The following is a 17645-nucleotide window of genomic DNA, read 5'->3' on the forward strand; positions in this document are numbered from 1 at the left end:
AAAAATAATGGAAAACTGCTGTAAAAAAATTTCCCTGATTCTCTATTTTATGTATTTCCTTCCAGATATTAAATATTGTCAGTAATAATAAACGAATATTGAGTAATTGGAATATTACAGGCATGATGCTAAGTACTTCACATACACTACTTCACAATCTAAAATGCAGATCTTGTCATCGCTATTTTACAGAGGCAGAAATGGAGGCACAGAAAGTTTGTTACCCTGATCACGTAGCTAGAGGTGGAAGAGGAGGGTTTGAACAAAGGTTTCCTGAATCCAAATCTTGGCAATGTTTAACCTAAGGTGTTCTACATTCTGAGAGCTAGCTGGCATCAAAGGTAAGGCTTTTTTCTTGATTTTTTTGTAGCCCCAGTTTACTGTTGGAACTGCCACCACTGTCCTCTCTTCCATTCAGCCTTTTGTCCATTATTGACTGAACTCCTGCCCACAGCCCCTGGCAATTCTGCCTGCTATTGTTATTTCCTCATCTTCCATAAGCAGTGGAGGGGTTGTAAATAATAAATTCTTCAATATCCTTGCCTTCTGGGAAGAGGCATAATAGACAGAGATCTGGGATGCTCTCCACTCCACCATTTCCTATTTAACAGAGTTTAACCCTTAAAATGAAAATCGGGATGTTAGTTTATACTCATCCTTTAACTCAAGCTAAATCTTCCTCAAAGGTTAAGTTAATGACCAACATTCTCTCTTAATACTTCACCATCCTGGAGATTACCTAATGACTATTCTTCCTAGTTGTCCCACACTCATCACCCACCTTTAGCCCCAGGAGAGGCCCTATTCAGACCACCTGGGCCTCATGTCCATTCTCCTCCAAGCTCCCTGACTTTGACCAGCCTCTTCATTTTGGCACAGCACCCCTTACTCTCTTTCTCCGGGGTAACTTTTCTGACCCTCTGACTTAATCTGGTCTTGTCTCACTGGTATAGACTCTCAGAGCCTCTTTCTTGTACCAATTATTATAATCAAAAGTGAATAATTTATAGGCTAGTTGGCCACCTGTTTCCCCTGCTACAGTGTAAGCTTTAGAGCTGGAATCACAGCTTGCTCTTCATCACTGTGTTCCCAGCCCATCGCTCAATGCCTAGCTCAAAGTAGATGTGTAAATTTTTGTCTATTTCCTATAATCATGGGGTAGAGTCAGAGAGAGAGAGAGAGAGGGAGAGGGAGAGAGAGAGAGAGAGAGAGAGAGAGAGAGAGAGAGAGAGAGTGTGTGTGTGTGTGTGTGTGTGTGTGTGTGTGTGTGTGTGTGTGGAGCGGGGGAGGTGGGTGGAGGAGGGTGTCATTTGTAGCCGCTACTTTCAGAAAAGAAAGTAGGAGATGATGGATTAATCCATCATGACCAAATGGGTCAGTGATCCTGGAGATTGGCAGCAAATGGTTTAACCCTTTGTCAGTCTCATGGGGACCTTGTGTCCTAGTTGCTAGAACTCTCAACTGTGAAAAGAGGCTGCACCCTATACCTGTGACCTTGCCTCTGGAATTTTGATATAAATTGGGTGTGGTGGGGTCGGGGGAAGGAGGAGTGAAGGAAATCAAGACTAGGGGAGGCTTGTTGTTCGTCCAAATTTGCAGTAGGAAGCTTCCACTACATCCAAAATGTATTCCTCCCCCAAGTCAAGGAGCATGTAATACACAATAATTGTCACCAGGGAGCGCCATTGCTGTATTAATAATACAGGACCTTTAGAAATTTCTATGCAGCACACTGTTTTAATTTTGGCCCAGGTGGTGATCTCATTTTCAGATATCCTTTAGGAAAAAATAATTGTTGCCTCTCATTGTTAAAATTTGTCTGTAACAAGTTTGCTGAGCCCAGTGAATTGTACATATTAGGTGTTGGAATATTTTATGTCAAAGACTGCAGGCCAAACCCAGATCTCAAAGGAGAAAGGGCAGAAACTAGAAATGAGATACACAGTTTGCCAAGGGAGATGTGAAAAAGCAGCCAAGTGCGTGGGCTTTTTGCATCAGGGGCACTGAATTGGAAGCCCAGCTCCATCACTTTGGGGTGGTGTGACTTTGGGAAAGTTGCATCACCTCTCCGAGCCTCAGTTCCATTTTAGCAATCCACTTAGCATAATAATTCCTGGTCCTCAGCAAGTGTTGATAACATATTACAGCCACAAATTCACATTTGGGTTGGGAAGTTATTTGATTAACCACTGTCTCCTCTGCTAACTTCTAAATTCCATGAAGGAATGAATTGTCTGTTTCGTTTATCATTGTGTGCCCAGCACCTAGAACAGTGTCTGGTACATACGGGCTCTTTGTAAATATATGATAGATGGATGGAAGAAGAAAGTAATGAATGAGTAAATGGGAAATTTGCTCTTCTAAGTGTAGGATCAGGCCATTCAAGATTTTTTTTTTTTTTAAATGCGGTACGCGGGCCTCTCACTGTCGTGGCCTCTCCCGTGGCGGAGCACAGGCTCCGGACGCGCAGGCTCAGTGGCCACGGCTCACGGGCCCAGCCGCTCCGCGGCATGTGGGATCCTCCCGGACCGGGGCACGAACCCGTGTCCCCTGCATCGGCAGGCGGACTCTCAACCACTGCACCACCAGGGAAGCCCCATTCAAGATTTTTGATACCTCCCTCCACCGAATGGCAGAATATACTCAATATATTGACTATATATACAGAGGGGTTAGGTGTTCGAGTGAGCTTTCCATATGTGTGACTGAACTAGACTAGGAACCTGGGGCTGGGAGCAGGCCCCAGGGTTAGAAGTCAGTCTGTGTGTTGCCTTGGTAACCTTCCAACCTTCTAATCCAAGATCCGGTTATATAAGCAAGAGCATTCCAGAGCCCAGGGACACCACATTTAGACACCACATCCACTTGGGGTAGACAGGTTGTGGGTCCTTATTCATGTTCATGGTGTGGCCCTTTTTCTCCTTGCTTCCTTGTTTTCATCCAAAGAGGCTTACTAATTCTTAGGCTGGACAGGTATTCATTTCTTAATTGACAGCATCCAGCGTTTCTCGAGATTGCCTGTCTGTAGTGTATTGGCTACATCTGCATCAAAGGATCTTGGCTGCTTTTTGTTTGTTTCTTTGCGATGTTTTCCAGCATCTCTAATGACAGATTGGATCCAAATACACACTCAGAAAACAGGGCTTTGATAAGCAGGCGTCCTCATCACCAATCGATACTACCACTGCCTCTCCCACCTAACATGCATCTTAGATAACATTTCAGGCTGCAGTGTTTTTAACACGTTGTCATTTTGAATTATCATTACTAAAGAACGCTGAGTGGAAGAGGCAACCTGATATAATGGAGAGAAAAGAATGGGAAGTTTGGAATCTGGCTTGGGTTTGGATCCAGCACCTCTGCTATCGTCTATGTGACCTAGGACAATCTTCTGAGCCTCCGTTTGTCGTGAAATGTAGAGATAATATATATGCAGAAGGTGGCACATGGTAGGCACTAATATGGTCTTGAAACAACATCCTAATGTACTCATTTGTAGTCTGTTGTGGGCAGAAATCTTGAATAATATATATTCAGAATTAATGCATATTTAATTACTTTGCTAGTTTTAATCTTGTGATGACATGGAGAACCACTCAGCCAGTCCCTAACTTGGTGGGCTCAGGGAAGCCAAGTTCACAGTCGAGCCCTCCATGCTACTGCTGCTGTGGTCTGGATCCGTCCTCTGCCTTTGTGTTCACACCTACAATGCCGTCTCTCATTCTCCAGTGACACACATATCGAATCATTTACTTCTAGTTGCCTATCCGGTATCCATTCCCCTTCTTTATCAACAGAACCCAATTTTGTCTGGGGCTTCGGTGTGCCCTGTTGAAGTGTGTACTTCCCTAGATTCCTTTGTTGCTAGGAGTGACCATAGGTGCCATTTCTGGCCAAGGAGATAGAAGCTGAGGGTATCTGGGAAAGCTTGGCCTTGCTGATAGAAGCATTGCCCCTTCCTGCTGTGGCGTCGAGATGCAGCAGTCCTAAACCAACACCCTAAGGGTTAGTTAGGGGCCAATTACAAACTGGTTCTGGCCAGCTGTGAACAGAAGTGAGAGTTGTGTCACTTCTGGGCCAGGACATTTAAGTACCAACATGAAGCTGATTCACTTTGCTGTACAGCAGAAACTAGCACAACATTGTAAAGCAACTATACTCCAGTAAAAAATTTTAAAAAAAGTACCAACAAGAGAGCCTCCAAGAATTCTCCTTTCATCTGCCATGATAACCAGCGCAATTTGAGATAGTGGCTGATCTATCATGCTGAGCCCCAGAGTGAGGGGACATGGAGTAGGGGCCCTGGTTGGCCCCTAAAGAACCAGCAGGAGTGAGAAATAAACCTTGGTTGTTTTACGCCACTGAGGTTGTGGAGTTGTTTGTTACTGCAGCATAATCTAGCCCATCCTGACTGATATAACCCTGACCCCATTCCTCCACTAAACCCATCATTTATGGAATGACTGAATGTAAAAACTAACTAACAAATGATTAACTAAAAGCATGAATGAATTAACTTCCTTCTCCTGGGCCCCATCCCTTCAGATCATGTCTAGGAATGACTATAAATCCACCTAGTTTACTCTGTGTACCTTTGTAGACAGCTGAGGTCAGTCTTTCTTCAACTTTGGCGTTCATCAGAATTCTCTGAGGGCCTCATTAAAAATACGGATGCCCCGCCATCCCCTCAGATCTGCAGAATCAATCGTTAGAGGTGGGTCTTGGCCATCTGCATTTATTATAAGTTTCCTAGGAGGTTCTGACAATGGGCCAAAGTTAGGGATGGTTGCCACTTTGGGTAGAAAATTCAGACCCCCATCAACAGGTCTGAAAGGGTGATTGTTTCTGGCATGTGGGTTTTCCAGCATCTCTCAGTCATCCCTGCCTCAGCTCCTACCCTCAGCCCTCACCCTTGTTCCCAGGTGGCTACTTCTACCTAAGTGATCACCTTTGATTAAAGGTTCCCTTGAAAATATCAGTGACATCTCCCCTCTGGCTCTTGCATCTCTTGTCTGTAAAAAGAAGGGCGTTTATACCTAGAGGGAGGCCATCAATAGTGGTGCCTGAGAATGGAGGCAGGTACGAAGGGTGCAGAGGAGTGCCGGTAACTGATCGAGGCAGCTCTGGGGCCGTCCCACAGAAGGTGGCATTCAGACAGGGTCCTAATGAGGGTGGTGGGCATCGCCCTTCTTTGTAGAAGTGCCTTAGAACATGGTCCTGCATTTGGGCCCTCCCCACCTTACGAGTCTTGGCAGGCTGGGGAGACCCCCTTCTACCTGGGAGCCCGGAGACTTGCTTTCCCAGCTTCCCAAACATGTGGTCTTGACTTCAGCCATCAGAGGCCGATCTGGCACTTAACACAGCAGGTAGCGTGTGAAGAAGGAAGCTTCATAATTGGGGGAGGTGGTGTCTGCCTCCAGAAGGGCCATGGTGGGGTCCCGCAGGGCGTCCGGCACCTGCACGGGCAACATCAGAGGCACCTGATGCTGTTCTGTGCCAGCATTGGGACAGTGGCATCTCCATGGTGTGATTTGACTGTGGCTCCTGTCCATGTCGTCTCCAAGCCTGGATCTCTGGCCCTCCCAGGGATTCTGGAAGCCACCCCCTATTCTTTACTGCATACCTTTACCGATTAAACCAGCCAGAATTCATTTCTGCTGCGACTAAAGGACCTTTCCTGGATAAGTAGGTAGAGAGGAGAGAGGTTCAGGGTCCCAGGCAGAGGGTACAGCTTGAGCAAAGGCCCAGAGTCTTGAAGAGCGTGGATATATTCTGAAAAGGGTCGCCAGTCCCATGGGTTGCAGAGCATGTATTTGGGGTGGAGTGGGGACCAGAAAGAGATGAGGTTGATGAAATAAGCTGGGACCTCAAATGCTACCATTTCAGAGGCTGAATGTGACCTTGGAGTGGAGACAATGGGTTTTAAATAGGGCAGGGCCAGTATCAGATGCAAAATTGACAAAGATTTCTCTGGGACAGCACAGAGTGTGACTGGACCCGGTGAAGCTGGGGGCAGGGAGGCGGATGAGGAAGCTAGAAGGGGCATCTCATGTGGTAGGTGTTGGCTAGGGCGTCCCTGCCCCTTGAGATCTGGCTAAGACTGCTCACTCCTTCCTCATCACCTCCCCCCGCCCCACCCCATTGCCTTCCTAGGCCCTGCAGAAGGCCAGGCGGGACCCCTTCCACAATTTCTGCAACTTCTCCAATTCTGCAATTTCTTCTGCAATTTCTGCTTCGGAGCTCCTGCCTCTGCTGTATTCATTTTAGTTTATGGATTTTCATGTGAACCTCAGCACCTTGATTCTTTGGCACAGGTTGAAGTTCTGAGAGTATCAGAGGAGACACTGACATTTCAGCAACATTAAAAACAAACAAACTGCAAATTGTACTTTCAACCGTCTTGTTCTTAGAGGACTCTACATGTCCCGAGGGATTCATGGTCAGCTATTTCTCCCCACGGGTGCACCAGCCTCAGTGCAACTCCTTACCTCTTCTCTCCCCTCCCCGGTTCCGCCTACCTCTTCACTCCGACCCTCATGGTTTGCCTGTGAAATGCCAGATACTCCTGTTGGGATGCACCACAAGTCAGCCCTCTCAAGCCCTCTCTTCCAAACTCAGCTCCAGGCCCACTTTTGCACCTCTAGGCCCATGGAGGAGGCCATCCAAACATGAGGTTATCCTCTTAAAAAGCTCCACACCCCTTTGAAGATAGCAGTGTTAACAACTATTTTTCTGCCTCTATGATAGCTTTTCACAGTTGAATTTTGCTGTCAGTAATTGTTTTATTTATTTATTTATTTACTTTATTTTTTTTGTCTGTGCCGTGCGGCTTGCGGGATCTTAGTTCCCTGACCAGGGATTGAACTCGCACCCTCGGCAGTGAAAACGCAAAGCCCTAACCATGGGACTGCCACGGAATTCTGAGCTGCTAATAATTGTAAACCACAAAATGGAAGAATTTTGTCCATCTCATGTAAAAGTCTGGAGGAAAGCTGACAGGGCAGCTCCATGACCGTCAGGCTCCCAGGCTCCTCCGCCAGCTTGAGAGCTCTGATCGAAGGTGGCTGCCCAAGTCTCCAGGCCCGAGGGAGCCGCGGGCAGGCTGGGAAGTGTTGCTGGACCTTTGCGTTACAACCTCTGTTTAAAATTTGGTGTTCATGTTATTAAGGAAGAAGGGGCAAATGCACATTGGGAGGAAACTAGTGTTCTGGGCCGTATCTATGAAGACCACTTACCTCAGAAGTTAACCTGAACTTTTCCCTGGACTGGGTATTGAAGGAAGCTTAAATGTTTAGTCTGTTGGTCATGGTGTACAATGGTACCAATAGTTGTTCTCACTCCTTTAGAAGTGTCAACATTGCAACTTCAGGAATGGCTGGGGACCAGTCAGACCCGGGGTGTTTGAGGCCCCTCATAGGTACAGGCAGACCCTCACTCATAGGGCTTTGCTTCCCTGTGTTTTCCTGGGACTCAGTCTGGCCAGTCACCTCTCTGTAGCTGAAATAGAGTATGGGCCCAAGAGGCCTGTGGATACACCAAATAGCTCAGCTCCTGCTGCCCGTAGAGACTTTATTTCTAGAGGGATACTAGGGCTACTGAGAAGTGCCCATCATTCTGGGGAGACAGTACAATGGCTAAGGAGCCTATGAGTGAGGACGAGGCTGCCTGCCTGCCTGAGCTCCAGGAGGCTGCCTTGGCTCCTGGCTCTGGGTACTCCTGGCCCCTCCAGTGCTGCATTGGTGGGCTGTGCTCTGAGCATCTGCTGCTGCCATGTGCAATTTGAGGGGACCACTTCCGTGATCACACTCCAAAGTTGGGGTTTCCTCTGTCCCTTAGGGGTGCTAGAGGAACGTACAGGTCCCAGTGGCTCAACCTGGAATGAAACTCAGGTCTCCTGACTCCATTTCAGTGCCTTTTTCTTCTCCTCCCTCCCTAGGAAGGCTCTGGTTGGCGGGCTCCATGTAGCAGACTGTGGGCATCATTAATGCTATTCACTGGATAGTCTCAGCTCTCTGCTTTCTAGACCCAAGGCAGGACCATGTGACTAGTTCCAACCAATGAGCCATGAGTGGAAGTGATGTCACTTCTGGCCTAGAGCCTTCAATGGCTGCTCCAGATCTCTCTTTCCATCTGCTGAGGTGACAGTGGCCAGTGATGGTGGGTGCTCCATCAGCCTGTGACCGGGAGCAGAGCCCGCAGCTGACCCCTGATGGATCTGTAGCGTGAACAAGAAATAAATCTTTGGCATTTTAAAAATTTAGGATTTTTTTTTGTTATCACAGCATTGCCCATCCTAACCTAACAGTGCACACCTACCATCTATTTGGTTGCCTGACATCTCAATGCCCTTTCTATTTTGGGGGTAACTTCTACCCTCTTGAGACTTGTTGGGAGGCAGAGCCTTCCTATAGATGAAAATGCCAGGTACCACTTTCCCAACTCGCCTTGCAGCGCAGGTGCAGGCACGTGGCCAAGGCCAGAGAAGATAGTGCTACAGCGGCAGTACCATGGGCTCGGCATTTGTAGCAGCTGCAGCGGGTGACATGGTTGGGCTGGTTCCATTGCAAGAGTTTGGGCTGTGATTCTGGCTGTGTGGCCTCCCTTTTCTCTTGCCTACTCCCTACGCCTAGTTCTCCAGCCTTCCTGTCTCATCTGTGAGCCGCTCAGTATCCTTTCGATAAATTCACATTCAACTTAAATCACCGAGTTCACTTATGTTGCTTCCCCGACTAAGAGACTTGGATGGATACAACCAATTTAGAGGGCAGCGTGGGGCGGCACGGGAGCCAGGAGCTGGAAGGAAGGATCTGGCAAGATGCACCTGACTTCTCTCCCCTGCACGAGCTGCTTCTCTGGGAGCAACCTTTGTCTTAGGCCAGAGCAAGCCAAAGGGTGCTGGGCAGGGGCTCTGGTCAGACTTGGTCAGCCTTTGGGCATGTGAACCTCACTTTTCTTATCTGTAAAATGGGGCTAATTATAGGACATCACTTCTAGAGTGGTTGTAAGGAATGTATTTGAAAGAGAATGTATTTGAGAGAGTTCTGGGAACCATAAAACAAAACCCCAGTGCAAGTTCATCACATTATCCTGTGTTAGCTTGCCCGACTATATCCAGCTGGGGAATCTTGGTTGGCGTGACAGGGTTAAATGAAAACTGTTCGTCCTGATGCCACCGTCCTGTCACTTACCTCTTGGGAGGTCACAGGCCAGTCCTTACAATTCAGATCCATCTGAGAGTCTACTCAAGAGACCAGAGACCTCAGACTGGAAGCAATGAAAAGAGTCCTGATGGGCTTGGTAAAGGCAGAGAAGCACAGAGATGGGAAAGGATATTAAGAGTTGTTTTATTCAATCCCTTCCGTTTTCATAGTTCAGAGACGGAGAGCCAACAACCCACAGCCACACAGCCACTCTGTGGCTGAGCTTGGGGTTGGGATGCAGATCTTTTCACTCTGACAGTGTGCCTTAATCTGGAGATATGTTTGTGCTGTAATCCAAGGATGCAAAGTAAATTTTGGGACTATGACAACTCTCCCTCAAATGAATAACCCCCATTTCCTAGCAACCTATGGTCAACTGGTCCTTACCCCACCCTACAGAAGGATCCCTGGAGGACCCCTTCTCTTTTTTCTTTCTCAGCCCTCTAAAACACTGTATTGAGGAAGGGTGAAAAATTGCTGAATCGATCTTTTTCAATTAGCATGGCATCTGAATCAAAGAAATTTGGAAGAAGAGAACTTTCTCATCCGAGTGGCTGCCAACACCCCCGCCCCAGCTGAAGTGCTCCCTTGTTCTCGCCTGCTCTGCCCCAGATCCGTGGGCCACTCTCCGAATCGTTGGCAATTTTCTCTGCACTGTCCTGACAACCTCCGGCCATGAAAATTAAAAAACTAGTTACCGAATCTCGCTCCTAACGGCTTTGTCCTTGTCAGCGATTCGACAGAGAAATCTGGAAGAGGGAGCCTCCTTAGGCCTGCAGTGGGCTGAAATGCCACCAGAATGACAATGGGCTTTGCCGTGGGAGGAGGGGAGAATGTGCAGTGTGCCAGGAGTGAATGAATGAATGAAAGGGAGAGAGAGAGAGAGAGAGAGAGACAGTGCGAGCGCACAAACTTTGGGCTTCAAATTAAAAAATTCCAGTGTCTCAGCAGAGGTCCTGGTGTCTGTACTCCAGGACCTTCTGCCAAATGCTGAGCAGGGCGCTTTTCCCCACGCCATTGCCCTCTGGTCCTCCGCCAGGGTACAGAGCTCTGGGCTGGAGAGGGGGGCAGTCAGAATTTGGTGAGGAAATGGCTCCAAAGTGGGGAAAGCCCTGGGAGGCCGGCCCACCTAGTCAGCTTGCTATCTGCCCAAGCTTCCCCCACCACCTCAAGGGTCTCCCCTGATTTCAGACATTAGTACTCACTCCACATACTATCACTGCCCCCCTCACCACCCTGCTGAAGGAATTTTAAGAAATCCTCAAAAACTGGAGGAATTTTAATTACCCTTGATTAAGAAAAAACTTTCTAGAAGACCACTGTGATGGGTGACTCACTGCGACATGGGTGTCCCTGAGCTGCAGGAGGGTGGGGCTCAGCCTCGTGGCTCTGTGTCCCCAGCCCTTGGCTTTGGGACCCACACAGAGCAAAGGCCTGGCAGGTGCTTGTTGGGTGAAGGAGTAGGAACGGCTTCATTCAGAGAGTTCTTGTTCCTGCCTCATCCCCCCGGGGCGTGGACTTGCAGACTGACATGGGGATTTGCAGGGAAGCAGGAGAGAGAGGTATGGAAGCACTGGGTCCTCAGGGCCAGGCCGAGCGAGGTCTGTGACTTCATAGCCAAGAGACCTTGAACAAGTTGCTTAACATCCTCAAGCGTGTCTCCTTATCTCTGACATGGGAATCACCATGGTGACCACGCAGAGGGAGGCTGTGAATTAAACAAAGGCCTGCAGGTCTGCTTGCTGTATAGTCAGTGCTCAATAAGAAGAAAAACTTAACCAGGCCTAGACCCAGAGCCCCTCCTGAGATAGGGAGACTCTTCTCAAGGGCTTCTGCCTCATCATCCACGGATCTTGGGATTAATCTCATTACTGGACAGGCCTGGCATCGAAGGGACCCCGGGAAGCTGGGCTGGTTCTTGCTGTTGAACTGAGCACGTGCATTCACTCAGTCAGTCTCTCATTCGTTCATAAAAATATCAGTATTTATTGAGCACCTTCTACATGCTGCCTTGTGCTGGGGTTTGGGCTAAAAGAGTAAGTGAAAGGTGGCCTGATCTCAGTTCTTGAAGCTAACAAGAAACAAACAAGCAAAGTCAAGATCAGAATCATTTGGGGTCCAGATCAGTAGGTGGTCAGGGAAAGCTTCTCTTGCCGGGCAGTATTTGAACCGAGATCTAAATAACAAGGAGCGGCCATGCTCCGGCCGGAGGGAAGAGGGACCTGGGAAGGAAGCAATAGTTCAGAGGCTTGGAGGTGGGGACAGGACTGGTTAGGGGGCACGTGTGGCCAAGGTTGATGGAGCGGCGGGGTGGGGGTAGCAGATGGTTTCTGGGAAGCCCTGGGAGAGCTCATTTCATAGGAAGGCTGCCCGGGGGACTGGGGCTGGGCCCAGAGTCCAGAACACGTACTGAGGGTGGAGTGCTTTCACCAATGTCTCCCTGGAGGCCTGCTCTGGCCCCTCTTTGCCCTGCACCTGCTGTGACTCTGCATTAAAGGACAGATCGTTCAGAAGAGAGGTGTAGCTCCGCCATTATTATGTGTGGCCCACTTTCTCACAGTGCATGTCTCCCTGACCTTGGGGGTCGCGCCTGGGTGGAGGGGGTGAATACGCTTTCCTGTCTGCCACCAGGCTCTCCTGCTGCTCTCAGCGTGTGGAGCACACACTGGTGCTGGCTGCCAGGGGTGCAGGTAGTCCTGCTGGAATCGGAGATACCCTTCCCCAGCTGGGTCCTGATTGGGGCAGTGGTCAAGCAAGCTCCACGGTGGGCCCATCCTCCAGGCCCCCAACCTGAGATCACTCCCGTGACCAAGCCCTCCTTGGTCCCAGCTGTGCAAACAGAGGACCTGCAGCCACCCTGGATGTTGGATCTGGGCTCCCAACACACGTTGGCGTGACCAGCCGATTCACAAAGGGCTGCCTGCTTGGGGTCAGGCACCAAGAGACATTTAACCCAGCACCATTCATTCATTCATTCAGTAAATGTTTGTTAAGTACCTACCGTGTGCAATGCATTGTATCAGTGCCATGTTATATACTATACATGGGGAATGTGTGGTGAACAAAATACGAATGATTCTGGTTTTCACAGACATCAGTATTTTTAAGGGGGTGAAGACACACAAAACAAGGAAACCTACAAATACGTAATTCTGAACACAGTAAGTGAGAGAAAACACAAGAGCAAGACATGCAGCATATGTTACAGTTTGGTCAAAACTGATCTAATGGTCCAGGTATGAAGGCTTAGGTAAGGTGCCAGCCACATATAAATACCCAGAATGCCCGTATCATCTGTGAAGTTCATTACTAATAATACTGCCAGCATGAATAAATATGAAAACCATGTTGTTGAGAAAGTCTGAAATGTGGCCAGTATTGAGATTAGCTGGCGAATCCTGATGTTAACGAAAGTGGTTAAATTTGACAGTCACTGACTGTGTTTGTAAACTCAGAGATGGGAACAGGTGAGAGGTTTGTGGAGCATCTCCTGTGTCAGGCTCTGTGGGGGGCACTGGGGGTCCCCAGGATGTTAAATGTTAACTAGTAGTAAAGTGCTCCTGCCTGCCCGCCCCTTGGAGCACCTCACAGGGCCTGCCCGCGCCGTGCCACGTGAGGCATGGCCAGGCTGCAAATTCCCGCTTGGCTGTTTTGTTTTGCTTCAAGATTTGACCTTGTTGCCAGATTTCTGTCGAGATTAACCCGACAGAGTTCCGAATGTACTTCATTCTATGGCGGGTTAGGTTTCCACAGTCGATGAAGTCAGTTATGCCTTACATCTCCGTGAAGCAGGCGCAGAAGGGGAGGTTTGCATGGCAGAAAAATCTCTTTTTAGATTGGGCAGAATAGAATTCATGCTTGAGAGGCGTGCTATTTCTGTCTCTAGTCTCATTTTGTACCCATTTCTGTTGGAAGCTGTGTCCTATTCCAGTGCAAAACCCTCTTCCTCCTCCTCCCCCCACTCATCTCCTCCTCCTCCCCCACTCATCTCCTCCTCCCCCCACTTATCTCCTCCTCCCCCCACTCATCTCCTTCTCCTCCTCCCCCCACTTATCTCCTCCTCCCCCCACTCATCTCCTCCTCCTCCTCCCCCCACTCATCTCCTCCTCCCCCCACTCATCTCCTCCTCCCCCCACTCATCTCCTCCTCCCCCCACTCATCTCCTCCTCCTCCTCCTCCCCCCACTCATCTCCTCCTCCTCCTCCTCCCCCCACTCATCTCCTCCTCCCCCCACTCATCTCCTCCTCCCCCCACTTATCTCCTCCTCCCCCCACTCATCTCCTCCTCCCCCCACTCATCTCCTTCCCCCTCCCCCCACTCATCTCCTCCTCCCCCCACTCATCTCCTCCCCCTCTTCCCCTCCTCCTCCCCCTCATTTCCTCCCCCTCCTCCTCCTGCCACTCATCTCCTCCTCCTCCTCCCCCCCACTCATCTCCTTCTCCTCCTCCTCCCCCCACTTATCTCCTCCTCCCCCAGCTCATCTCCTCCTCCTCCTCCCCCACTCATCTCCTCCTCCTCCTCCCCCACTCATCTCCTCCTCCCCCACTCATCTCCTCCTCCCCCCACTCACTCCTCCTCCCCCCACTTATCTCCTCCTCCCCCCCACTCATCTCCTCCTCCCTCCTCCTCCCCCCACTCATCTCCTCCCACTCCTCCTCCTCCTTTTCCTCCTCTTCTTCCTCCCTCCTCATCTTCTCTCCCCTCCTCCCCCTTATCTTTCTCCCCTTCCTCTACCTCTTCTCCCATACCCCCTTCTGCCTCTCTTCCCTCTCCTCCTTTTAAAATCAATCCACATTTATTTGGCTTTGATTTGGGGTATAGTAGCAATTAGGAGATTTAGTGTTAGAGGAAAATCAGATAACTGTGGAGCTGCTGACCTAATTTATAGGAGTTCCTCTGTTTTTCTCTGTAAAATGGGAATGGTTCAATACCACATGTATTTGCGCATATATTTGTTTATGCCAGTCTTCTGGGTTCTGTGAGGAATAAAAAAAGGAATTAATAGGACAATATCCTCCTTAATAACTTCCTATCTCAATGGGAACCTCCTATCTGATGGGGACTTTCTGTCTCAAGACACTCGAGACAGATCACAGTATGTACATAATTGAAAGACAGAGCGAGAGGCACAGACATGAGATGCTAGCAGAGATTGGGGTCACTGTGGGCTGGAGGAAGGCTCTGTAGACAATGTGGTGCTTAAACTGAGTCCTGAAGTTGGAAGGGTCTGGAATTGGAGGGCTAGGCACTCCTGATTCTGGTGGAAGGAACAGGTATGGTCATAGAACCAACTTGTCTGTCCCTAGACTCCCTGTTCCTACACTGCGGGGACCTGCCTTCTTGTTTTCCTACCTGTCTCCCCTGCACTGCAGTCCCCTACCCCCAAATCTTTTTGGTATCAGGCTTTCCTCTCCTCTTTCCTCTCACTGACAGTGACCAGCACTGTCAGCTGTGCCCATTGTCCGGGAGAGGTTTCCCTCGGCTCTCCCCGGAGAACCAGATGTCCTAGTACAGCGGGAGCAATGAACGTGGCAGGAAGGGCTTGGGCTCTGAGCTCACGCTGACTTGAGTCTGGATCCTGCTCTGACTGTGGACCTAGGCAAGCCAGTTGACAAGTTGAGCCCCCCAATCCTCTCCTCTAACCTAAGGATGATAATTCCCACCTCGCAAAGCTGTTTACAGGAGGAAATAAGATAATGCATGGGTCTGGTGCAGGTGAAGACTCTCCCAAAATACTAGTTCCAACTTTTCCCCAGTTCATTTCAGCTAAGCGTGATGGATGGCAAAGAGAACCAGCCAGGGCCCCCCAGCGAAAGCCCTCACACCATGGAGCTGATCACGCTGGCCTTGGTTCCTGGTTCCTGGGTCAAGGAGAGGTATCTTTTGGATGAGTGACTTATCCACTGGGAGGTGCACTTTCCTCATCTGTCAAACAGAGGTATCCAGACTCCCCCCAGGGCCGTGCTCAGCGTGAAACTAGACAATGCAGGTGAAGAGTTGCACCCGGGGGCTGGAGTATAGAAAGTGCTAGCTATGGTGACCGCGGCTGATCCAAGGCCACAGAAACGGTACCCTCCGTGGCATCGGGCAGAATTTTTGTACCAACCTTAGAAAGATGATGAAACGAGTGGGAAATGGCATCAGGTCTTTGCACGGAGCGGCTCACCGTCTCTAATAACAGTATCTGCAGGCCGGAAGCATGTTTGGAAATAGGACTCGGGAGCCCGGATGTAACTGATTTGCTTGTGTTGCCCTTTGGAGCTCATGCACACATCCTGCCCTCCTCAGAATTCACACAATCCCAAGAGCTCATCATATCTGGAGAACAGAGTAACCAAACCTGAGGCAGCTCGCATTCTAGGGCGCTTTGTTCACTGACCTTAAAAACAAACCCAGCACACTGACAACAACCCGCCAGCCTGCTTCAGGCGGGGCAGGGCCCAGGGACTGGAGAGTTCTCACCTGCTGATCAGAGTGACAGCAGCAGAGATCAAAGTTCAAGGCACTGATTATCTTTCTGGTTCGGGGTGCCCGGCGGGACTGAAGGGGCTCGGATCCCAGAGAGGGTGGTTGGGTCGAACTGAAAAAGGAAGGCGGCTCAGCTGATACAAAGCCAACCCCGCTGAAGTTTTTTTTTAATGAGGGCCCTGAGTGCCCTGGGCCTTCTCTGCGACTCGCCTGGAGGGCCTGGCTCAGTTATTTTCAGACTTCTCAGGTCCGTGGAGGTTTGGCAGGCATGAGGAACAGAACAGAGGGACCCAACTGGAATAAGTCCCCAGGAATAGAACTGCTTGCAGGAAAATCAAAGTAATAAATATCTGGACATATTTTCACGCTTCTAGACCGGCTTAAAATGCATCGTGTTACCGGAGCCTGCCCTTATTATGGGAAAGTGGGCCATGAAACTGATAAGAACAAGAAGGTGCTCACCCCCACTCCTTTAATGATATTTGACAGCAATAATTATTATTATGATAACAACAGAAGCAGCTCACACTGATTGAGTCCTTCCTATGTGCCAGGCAGTTTTCTAGGCGCTTGACGTACATTAATGCATTTAATCCTCACCACAACTCTATGAGGTAGGGTGCTGATATCGATTTTACAGAGGGGGAAACAGGAGGCTCGAAGAGCAAGTGCAGGAACCAAGAGATAATATTCTTAGACCATGTGGTCCCAGCCATCAAAGAGCCTGCAGTCCAGTGATGGGTCATTAGGTTCGAGGAGTGGATAAATGAATCGATCAGTAGCTGCAGGCAGACCATGATGCATGACGTGAACGCAAATAAGAGGTGCAGACAATTAGAAAGGAGAGGTTGTCTGAGCCTGAAAAGACTGGTAGGATTCCAACAGTTGATCAAGATGGAAGGGGGCAGGGACTTCTGGTGGAGGTCACTGCTCAGGAAAAGCCTGAAGCAAGTCTGGATGAAAGGATCCTAGTGTGGCCGGACTTAGGATTCATGGAAGCCAGGGCTAGGAAAGGGACGTGGAGCTGGATTGGGAGGCCTTGAATGCCGAGTGGAAGGGACTAGGTCTTTTTTGGTCAACTGTAGGGAGCAGCTGAAGTCTGGAGCACTGGAGGCCCAGGACACTGCTTAGGGAAGGAAATAGAAAGAACAAAAGTGACCTTTGGAGTCAGGCAGTCGGCTTTAATCTTGATCTTCCTCACAAATTTGCTCTGTTGTCCTTGAGGAAGTTACCCAACTTCTCCAAGCAAAGCGGATACTTAGCTGCATTTCAGAGGTTTTTGGAGGCCATTAGATATGATAATGTATGTAAAGTGTAAGGTGTATGGTAGGTGTTCCATGATGGTGGGCAATATTATTTATTAATAATATGAACTCTCTTGTTTATTTTCTTTTTTGTACCTGTTTCCAAAAGCAGGTCTGCAGACTCCTAGGGATTCCCCCAGACTCTTTTAGCAGGTTCTTGAGGTTAAAACTGTTTTCATAATAACTCTGGGACATTGTTTGCATTTTTCATCCTGTTGATATCTGGACTGGTGGTGAGTAAAATTGCTGGCATCTTAGTACACACCAAGGAAGCAGCACCAACGTGTACAAGGAATCGTTGTGTCCTTCACTATCACACATATACCAGTTTCACTTAAGAATGTTCTAAATGAAGCAGTAAAATGATTAACTTTAGAAATCTCCTCCCTTGAGTACCTGTCTTTTTAATGATCTGTGTTTAAAAAAAAAAAAAGGACAGCTACATAGAAAGCACTTCTGCCGCATACCAAAGCACACTGGTTGTTGAAGGTAAGGTCAAGAAAAACACGTGTAATTGAATTGTCCACTGGATTGGTCACTTTTTTAATGGTACATCATTTTTACTTGAAAGAACAGCTGACACACCAGGGTTTTCAAATTTGGACAGATATTTTCTCAAAAATGAACAAAGTGAGCCTGTCACTTTAACGAAAGCAACAGGCAGTATTTGTCA

The 17645-nt window shown here is 48.9% G+C and overlaps 1 long non-coding RNA gene across 1 annotated transcript in view; it reads left to right on the top strand.

Moving 5' to 3' along the window:
* Positions 1 to 17645, top strand: part of LOC307183196 — a 158307-nt gene that overhangs the window by 311 nt on the left and 140351 nt on the right. Inside the window, exon 2 of the long non-coding RNA XR_013827407.1 lies at positions 193 to 341. This is a non-coding gene — a long non-coding RNA (uncharacterized lncRNA). The remainder of the gene's footprint in view (positions 1 to 192; positions 342 to 17645) is intronic.

The sequence above is a fragment of the Stenella coeruleoalba genome, assembly GCF_951394435.1.
Source record: "Stenella coeruleoalba genome assembly, chromosome: 3".
In the NCBI taxonomy this organism is placed as follows: Eukaryota; Metazoa; Chordata; class Mammalia; order Artiodactyla; family Delphinidae; genus Stenella; species Stenella coeruleoalba.